Consider the following 10,174-nt stretch of genomic DNA (forward strand, 5'->3'; position numbering starts at 1 on the left):
ACATTGAAGGAGGTTATAAGAATTCTCAACACCAAACAAGATCTGCTTCTGGAGGGACAAGACAACCTCCAGTAATGCAGTTCTTTTCATATATTTCTAAAATTTAGTGCCTTTCCTGGCGACGCCAACAAACAACAATGAAGACAATAATGAAAATAAATGTGAAAGAGATAAAAGGAATTGAATACAACCAAATGTTCAGCTATAATCTCCATATGTAAAAAAAAAAACCCTCAATATTTGAACATCTCATATTCATAGAGAGCTAAATTAGAGGGGGATTATTCATATAGTGGAATTATTTGCTTTATAGAAAGATTCACTGAATTATCCTCTTCTGTGACAAGTTTTCCCCATTCACTTAAAACAGGAATTAATTTATAACAATGTGATGTATATATAGCTCCCCCAGAACACAACTATTGCACAGCACGAAGCCAAATCAAGTTGCTAAAATGATTTTGATTACTGGGTAATCATAGTGGGGAGTATTTGCTCACTTCAGCATTTGAGGATTCCAACTACAAAAAGATTTGTAGACTCAACTATTAAACCACTATCCTTAATCTTGGTGACATTGTGAAGGACCAGAGAAATGCCAAAAGACATGTGGAATGGCTTATTAAGCAAATGGTTTGTAAGCACCCACCAGAAGAAGGAATCACTTGAAAACTCCTTAACAAGACAGAAATAACAAGCCAAGACAAGCTGGAATCTTTTCTTGTATTGCTAATGCCTGGAGAGAGCTAGAAGAGGAGAGAACCACGGATTTGTTATGCACTTGGCAGTCTCTCCTGACCTTCTCATGAAAAAGAAGGAGAAATGTCAGTGGAAAATAACACATGGCTAGATGAGCAGTTACTACTGGCTTTTTTTGGCTGACATTGCACCTTGTGTGCTGGTAGAAGCTTTCTGTCCAGGTAATCAGCACTCAGCAGGCACCTTCCCGGTGTATCAGTGAGGAATTGCATTCAGCTGCAAATAACAGCGACCCAAATTACAGCGGTCTCAGAAATGATAGGGATGTTTCTCTCACATTAAAAGAAAAAGTTGGTACAGCCACTTTGGAAGACAGTTTGGCAGCTTCTTACAGAACTAAACATACCCTTCCCATGTGATCGAGCAATCATGTTCCTTGGTATTTACCCAAAAGAACTGAAAACTTATGTCCACACAAAAACCCGCACATGGATGTTTATAGCAGCTTTATTCATAATTGGGAAAACTTGGAAGCCACCAAGATGTCCTTCAGGAGGTGAATGGATAAATAAACTGTGGTACATCCAGGCAATGGATGATCGTTCAGCGCCAAAAAGAAATGAGCTATCGAGAAAGATATGAAGAAACCTTAAATATATATTGTTCAGTGAAGGAAGCCGATCGGATAAGGCCAGATGATTCCAGCTATATGACATTCTGGAAAAGGCAAAACTACAGGAAAACAATAAAAAGATCAATGGTTTCGGAGCATCTACTCATCCCTAAAAAGGGGTGGGGGGAGCTTTTAGGGCAGCGAAATTTCTCCATATGATGCTATAATAGCACATGCAAGTCATTATATATATGTCAAAACCTATAGAATGTCCCCCTTCAAGAGTGAACTCTAATGTAAACGGTGAGTTTGAGTTAGTAACAATAGAGTGATATCAGTTCATCAATGATAACAAATGCAAGATGTTACTAACAGGGGAAACTGTGGGGGAGGGCAGATATGGGAACTCTACTTCCTGCTTGATTCTTCTGTAAACCCCAAACGGCTCAAAAAGTAAAGTCTATTCATTTTTAAGAAGCAAGATTGAGAAACAAGAAACGTCCAGAATCGGGCAGTCTCATGCTGGAGTAGTAGCTCCACGTCGATCAGAGCCCCAGCTCTGCCCCTCTTTACGCTCCACCTCCCAGAGTGCATGGCTTCTCCAAGTGCATCTCAAAGTTGGCTCGTGGTCACAAAGTGGTCACTTGGGCTCTAGCCACCTGAATGTCACCTAACAGCAGGGGCATGGGAGGAAAAAAGGCAAAGGGACAGACACCTGCTTCTCTGCCAAGTCAGTCCCTTAACACTATTTCCCAAAGAAGTACAGATTGCATATTAGATGATATTAGGGAATTATTGTTAATTTTGTGAGGTCCGATGCTGGTGTTGTGGTTATGTTGAGACAGAAAGCATTTCTTGGAGAGATATACTGAAGTATTTATAGGTGGAAATAATATAACCTCTGGCCTTTGTTTTACAATAGTCTAGAAAAAGGGTGCCTGGGTGGCTCAGTCCGTTAAGGGTCTGCCTTCAGTTCAGGTCACGATCTCATGGTTTGGTTTGTGGGTTCAAGCCCCACATTGGGATCTCTGATGTCTTGCAGAGAATAATAATAAATAAAAAATAATAATCTAGAGTAAGAAAAAAAGACATGAGGATTGGAAGGATAAATGAAACAAGAACAGCAAAATGTTGATAACTATAAACTATGCGCAGGGTGCACGGCGGTTCTGATACTATTTTCTCTGCTTTTGTGTACGTTTATATTTGTTATTATAAAAAGTAAGAAAAGTATATATTTCTGCATACACTTCATTGGCCACCGCTATTTGCACAAGAGTCGGGGAAGTGGATTTTTACCTGGGCGTTGGTCCCACTCCACACACGAGTCCTGCTGTTGAGGAAGAAGGGAAGCATGGGCACTTGGTAGGCGACCAGCATGTTCTGCCACATCCACTAATAGCTAGTTATTGAATGCTGCTGTGCTGGCATAGCCTTCAAATCAGATGGCACCCTGGTCACCAAGCCACACTTCCCCCCTGTTATTGCCAGGATAGCCTGTGGGTTAGACTCGCCAGTAGTCTTAATCATGTCCTCGTTCTTACCACCTGGAATGTTCTTCCCTCAGCCATTATTTTTTTTCTTTCCCTCCACCCCATGGCGTTTCTGCCTTGCATCCCCTAGGACTCAACTCATGAGCCTCGTCCTGAAGAAGCCATTAACCGCTTGCCTCCAAACTGGATTAAAAGTGGATTAAATGCCCCCCAACGTGGATTAAATGCCCTTCTGGGTTCCCACACATCTCTTGTGCTTACCACTACCGTAGGACCCAGCCCCTGAATTGTGACCTAAAATCTTATTTGTCCCCTAGGGTGCCTGTGGGTCAGTCGGTTAAGCGTCCAATTCTTGATTTGGGCTCAGGTCAGGATCTCACGGTTCATGAGATCAAGCCCCACATCGGGCCCTGTGCTGACAGTGCGGAGCCTGCTTGGGATTCTCTCTCTCCCTCTCTCTCTGCCTCTCTCTCTCTTTCTCAAAACAAATAAACATTTCTAAAAAATCTTTTTTGTGCCCTTCCACCATTAAACTACAAGGTACCCATAGGACACGTGCTATGTCTTCTTTGCCTTAGGGCCTCCAACAGCCATCGAAATGTCTGGTACACGGTACAGAAAACTCGCGAACTGGGTCACAGTGGCCATCCTGGTAATGGCAACAATACAGCCAATCGTAGCAAGGAACTTTTCTCGAACATTGAGTATGTGAGAAACTTACTACATGCCTGATTGTTCACAGGACCTTTACGAGGTGGGCCTGCTAGTCGCATTTTATAAAGGAGGAAAGAAAGGCTTGGAGAGTTGCTATTAGCTTGTGAGGTTTCCACGAGGTGGAGGCTGGGACGGAGCTCAGGGCTGTCTGCCTCCAGAGGCGAGCACAGAGCCTCCCTCTTGTCCCGTGGCGGTGCCATTCATTCATGCAAGGTCTGCCTTGGTGCAGGCCACCCCCCCCCCCCCCGGGGACTGACATTGCCACGTGCCTGGTCGCGGACCAAAGGCAGGTGAGCCCGTGGGTTCCTCTTCATCCTTTACAAGTCTGCTTGGGTTCCTTGCACTGGGCTCCCTAAAATACCCCGTGCAGATCCGTATGTGGCAGGGACAACACTGCCTTCTGATGATCCTCTGTGGGTCCTCCTTCCCCCAGGTTGCAAGTCTTAAGGCCATATACTTGCTTTATTCTCCTTCGTATGCCCAGCACCTCGCATCACGCTGCCCAAAAGATATGTAGGTGCTCAATAAATAATAGTATTTCACTTTTCTCTAGCATTTACCAGGAGCCAGGCGGCATGCTAAGAGCACTGCCTGCATTATGTCATTGAATCTTCCCCCAAATTCAAGGACCAAGGCACTAATATTAATTCCATTTTACAGATGAAGAAATTGAGGCTTGAGAAGGTGAAATTGTTTGCCCGACGTAAGCCAGAGAGTAAGCTGTAGAATTTGGACTCAACCTCCGGGCCTTAGGACTCCATAGTCTGAAACACTACAGCGTACTCCCTGCTCCAAATACTTGCGGGATGGAAGAATAAATGCTTTGCATGAGCTGTACGTGCATTTTCAAAAATTCAACATTTTCTGGTGGTGGCAAAAAAGGGAGTGAAATGAAGGCCAGAGGTTCAAACTTGGAAACAAGGAACCGTCTCCTTTTTCAATCCAGAAATATCCATCGCACTGGATTGATTGTGATCTCAGCACTGTGTTCGTAGCTGTGGGGAAGCAAAGCTAGTGTGTTTCCGGCTCTCAGGGACTTGCTGGTGTGTCAGCAGAAAGACAGCGACGCAGCAGAGAGAATAGCCTAAGACAGGCAGAGCCTGGGGAGCAGAACAGGCAGTTGGGGATGTTGAGAGAAAGCCCTAGAGGTCCCGGGGCAGGTGGCAATCAGAAAGTCCATGGAACACAGAGCAGTTTTGGACGAGAGCAGACCCTCCTCGCTTGGACTTTTCTATGGGTCTTGTCCAAAGCCCCCCCAGAGATGGCCCGGAAGGCACCTCCCATGTGATACTGAATTTCCACATCAACGCCCTCCATCTTTGTTTCTAGAGCTAGGAATGGAAGTTGGGGTTCTCTGGCTGGGCCAGGGCAGGAAGAGAGGCTGTTCTCCAAGTCCCAAAGAGGTACTTCTGTTGCCCGGTGTCCCCACGACCTTCTGTGGTGTTTGGAGAAAGGAGGCTATGTGAGTGTCCCCATAATGGAGCCTTGAGGGCTGCTGGCTTTTGAAAACCCTCACCTCTCCATTCTCTCCCTGGGGACGCCAGGGGATAATTGGGTATTATGTGCAGCCTCTAAGACACAGGGCCCTTTCAGCATGATTGTCCCCTGGGAGTGGCTGTATTTGTGTCGACGGCAATTTTCCCCGGGCAGGTGAAAGGAGCAGGTCAGGCCCAGCGCTGCCTTTTCAGAGCTGGGAATTGTGCCTGGGTTTGGGGACTGTAGTAACATTCACAGGGATGCAAAGCTGGTAACAGTGGAGGCTGTGACAATGACCACAAAGTGTAATCTTAGCACTAAACTACTTTCTTCTTCCTTTGGTGGAGGCTATGCAAAAAGCTACTGTGGCTGTCCGTCAACACTGCCTTCTCCTTTGTGAAGGGGGGCAAACTTGACGGTGGCTTCTTCCTGCTGGCTACCTGGCTCTTCTCCTCCTTCCTCCAGATAGCCAACTCCCTTGGCCTTTCACCCATCCTTCCTTTTTCAAAAACTATGCTGGGGAGAGAGCACTGTCACCAGCATTTATAGCCGTGGAGAGAGGAAAGAGTTCTGAAAAGGAATCAAGGGGCTGAGATTCTAGGGCTGGCTTGGCTACCATCTGGCTTTGTGACCTTGGACAAGTCACATGCCCTTTCTCTGGTTCTGCCTCCTCATGAATAAGGCCACGGGGTGAGGGCAGGGAGGGTTGAGAACTGTGGTTCTCGACCTTGGTTATACACCGGAGCCATCTAGGATTGCTTTTTTAAAATATCGATGTCCAAGGAGCCACCGCATATCAGAGTATTTGAGGGCACAGCCAAGGCATCTGTATGTTTTGAAAGCTCCCAGGGACTTCTAAAGTAAGGCCAGGCTGGAGAACCTCAGACTTCTAAGATTGTGATTATAAATGATTCGTATAGATCCTTAGATTAGCCTAATCAGTAACATTGGCATTTTACGTCTTATTTCTAATGGCGGAATCAAAATATCGATTTCTTTTGTAAGCAATAAGAAAGGTAGTATCATTTTTCGACAGAGCTTTCTAGAGTGGCCCTTTCAGAGTGGCTCTGACTACCTCCTCCTCAAAACTCCCAGTCAGTCTTGAGGGGGGGCGGGTGAGGAGAAAGGCATTCAGTGTGTTCCCCAAGAACCGGGGTTCTCCAGGCAGAGAAGGGCAAAGCCTAGCCGTGGGCAGAGGGTGCCTTCAGACAGACGTCTTCAGTCACCTGGTATTTTTTTCTAAATTTTTTTTAATGTTTTATTTATTTTTAAGACAGAGAGAGACAGAGCATGAGTGGGGATGGGGCAGAGAGAGAGGGAGACACAGAATCTGAAGCAGGCTCCAGGCTCTGAGCTGTCAGCACAGAGCCTGACGTGGGGCTCGAACTCACAAACTGTGAGATCATGACCTGGGCCAAAGTCGGACGCCCAACCGGCCGAGCCACCCCGGGCGCCCTTCAGTCACCTGGTATTAATTAACAGGTGATTCTCATTCCATTTGACAAGAAAGAGAGCAGGTAGATTTTGATAGTGAACGTGGGGCACTGGGACATAGGTTCAGGCTGTGATTTATTGCCCAGGGTGAGCTGGCCATGGCATGGGCTGGTATAGCAACCCTGAGCGGCTGGAAAGAAGGTCCTTATACCTCACACCTGCAAAATCCACAAGGTCCTGGAAGGGGTATTCCGATGGCACCAAAGAGACCTTCTGTTTATTTGTGTCTGTAAGGTCTGGCTCCGGGTGTAGGCTCCTATAAAGTAACCTCCGATTTTTTTTTCTTGTTGTTTCCTAATTAAATAGACACCCGGGAACTTGCACACCAGCCTGCCCGATGGGCTATGAGGGGCACGCAGACATGTAACCCTGAGGGTCTAAATCACGCTCTCAGACTCACATCTTACCCGGTATTTGATTGTCTTCTGTGGATTTCTCTCTTTCCCCAGAGGGATTGTCAGCTCCGTGAGACCATGAATCTTGTCTATTGCTTTGCATGTACTAATCAGTGTCAAGTCCAGGAGTGGGCACACAGTGATGTTTCCTACATGTTTATTTGGTTGACTTCACTATGGTTCCCAAACGGGAGTCCATATTCTTTTTTTTTTTTTTTAATGTTTTTTTTTTTTAATTTATTTTTGAGAGAGGGAGAGACAGCATGAGTGGACGAAGGGCAGAGAGAGAGGGAGACAGAATCCGAAGCAGGCTCCAGGCTCTGAGCTGTCAGCACAGAGCCTGACGTGGGACTCGAACTCGTGAACTGCGAGATCAGCTGAAGTCAGATGCTCAGCTGAAGTCAGATGCTCAACTGACTGAGCCACCCGGATGCCCCAGAAGTCCATACTCTCTCTGAACAGGGTAGTCTGAAGCTCCAAATATGAACATTTGTTCTTTCTGCAAATATTTATTGAGTCCCTAATATATATTGGGCACTTGCTATGGGCTGAGTGTTTGTGACCCCTGGTCTGTGGTGTTTTGGTACGGCAGCCCGAGCTGACTGAGAAGCCACTGAGAAGCCACTTCCCAAGCCCCTTAGGGAAGGGGATGGACTCCTGGCTGCGTCCTTCAACAGAGCAATCAGCTAACCCAGTGTCCCCGTAGCCCGGGACCGTGTCGTGTGTTTCCTTTTACTCCTCACGAAGCCTCGTGTTGCTTTGCATATACGAGGCAGGCCCTCCGCAAACATTTCTCGATGACTGGTGGAATAAATTGAAATGTTTACTGAGAGGCTTATTGTTAAATCCTCAGTCTTGCGCTGCAGGCCGTGAGGCAGATAGGAAAATGAGTAGACAAGGCCCTTATCCTTAGGGAGTATGACCCCTCGTGGCGGTTTTCAGGCCCTCCCGTGCACAGGAGCAGGTCGCCTAAGCCTCGCTGCCTCTTTCTGGAGCCATTGCCGGCGCGACCGCTTCCAAAGGGCTCTGACCAGCTTCCTGTGGCACCAAGCCAGCAGTGTGCCACCTCAGTCCCCGCCAACACCCGGTACCACCCCTGGGTCCAGGCACGCGGGACCTGTGCCTCTGGTCCAGGCCTCAGGGTGTGCCCACCGGGCTCTCTCCGTCCAGGAAGCTTTCGTAGTGCTCCCCAAACTGGGTTACAGCCCGCATGGGCCTGGGGCCTGCTGTCTCCCATGGTGTATACACACACACACACACACACACAGACACACATGTCCACACATCCACACACTCACACATGTAAATACACCATACACACGTGCACACTCACATCTGCACACACAACACTCACACTCACTCACATACACATACTCACAGATGGTAACGTACACGTGCACCACGCAAGGGGGTCAGCTAGCTATCCCAAGGCTCCAGGACTTAAGCCTGCGGGGTTACGTCAGGGCCCATCTCCGCTTTGGTTCCAACAAGGCAGTCCTCTGGGATGGCCCTTCCGACTTCCAGACCCCTGCCCTCATTGCCAATGAGCCCTTCTGATCGATGTAGTGACATCACGCCCTCCCAGGTGACTCTGAGGCCTTGCTGAGTGAGAGACAGGCGCTCCTTGTGGGAACTGTCCCACTCTCCTCAGTTTTCCTCCACAGTCTTCCCAGTTTTCTCCGTTCGATGGCAAGCAACGGAAGGTAGGGAACAGGGGACGCAACAAAGAGGTTACCTTCTGGGATGCAGAGATCAGGGCCCTATGAGTTCAGGGAGGACACGGTTGGAAGACGTGCTGTCCTATTTACTTATAAAAGTTAGAAGGACAGGGGTGCCTGGGTGGCTCAGTTGGTTGAGCGTCCGGCTTCGGCTCAGGTCATGATCTCGCATTTTCAGGAGTTCGAGCCCCGCATCTGGCTCTGTGCTGACAGCCCCAGAGCCTGGAGCCCGCTTTGGATTCTGTGTCTCCTCTCTCTGCCCCGCCTCCGCTCATGCTCTGTCTCATTGTCTCTCAGAAATAAATAAACGTAAATGAAAAAAAAAAATTTTTTTTAAGTTAGAAGGACAAATTGAACATGCGTGTCCAGGAAATGAGTTTACATGGACATTTCCGTGCATACTCTGAGTGAGCTGTGCATTTATGGTCACCTCAATGAAGCCTTTTAACAACCCTGCAGAGAGTCCCTGTGAGCCGGTATTCACAGGTGGCTCCACGCTGATGCACCATCATGAATAATGATGGAACCAGCATTAAATACATGGAATTAAGGAACTGCACAGGCAAGAAGGTCTATATTGTCTCGATGCAAACAGGTTCCACGGAGTCAGTGGCATCACAAGTAATAACAGGGTTGCTACCTTTTTCTCACAATTATGGTTAGTCAGGAACGAACAGGAAGAGAGAGTTCATGGTCCTGAACAGGAAGAGGCGGTGCCTGGACACCGCAAAACACTTCACACTTATTGATAGGACAATAAACAAACATGTAAGTACCTATTTTCTGCCCATTACTCTAAATTGTCATCCGCAAATCACTGTATTTCCTGGAGGCCTATGAAATTTGTAATAGACTTTGAAATCAGATTGTTTTTGTAGTTGGAGCCCTACAACAACTATCTGTTCCAAGGCACTGTTTACCCTTTGGACAGCCCTGTTCATTCATCTCACTTCTTGTTCTAGGACTGCTCGGATGTAGCCACTTGGGGCTCATGGGAACCCACTCAGTGCCTGTGCCTGTGGTGTATACACAATGGGGAAGCCAGGCAAGTTAGCACCCTCCCCATGGAACAGAAATGACCGGTGGTGGCTGGGAGCCAGTAAATAAATGCTTTCCTCCTACTTTACCCAGAGGTATGGTCCCAGACATGTCTCGTACGGCTTCCCAAATGAACTGGTGGGTAATCACCCATAAAAGTCAGCAAGTCCATAATGCCACTTTATGTTGACTCTCTCTTAGCTCAGCTTTTCTCCCCGGTCCCTCGCTTTTACTTCCTGGGGCCCTGTTCTAAGATACCTGAATACAACCCTTGTCTCAGGCTCTGCTTTTTGGGAATCCAGAGGCAGGAAGATGAACTTTATGCACCTAAACAAATAGTACAGAAGACAAAGAAGAATATAACAAGTGTTTAACTGTTGTTTCTTTTAAAATTATTTTTAATGTTTATTTTATTTTTGAGACAGACAGAGCGTGAGCAGGGGACGGGCAGAGAGAGAGGGACTCCCAGAATCAGAAGCAGGCTCCAGGCTCCGAGCTGTCAGCACAGAGCCCGACGGGGAGCTCGAACCTGTG

This window comes from Lynx canadensis, chromosome D3 (assembly GCF_007474595.2).
Source record: "Lynx canadensis isolate LIC74 chromosome D3, mLynCan4.pri.v2, whole genome shotgun sequence".
In the NCBI taxonomy this organism is placed as follows: domain Eukaryota; kingdom Metazoa; phylum Chordata; class Mammalia; order Carnivora; family Felidae; genus Lynx; species Lynx canadensis.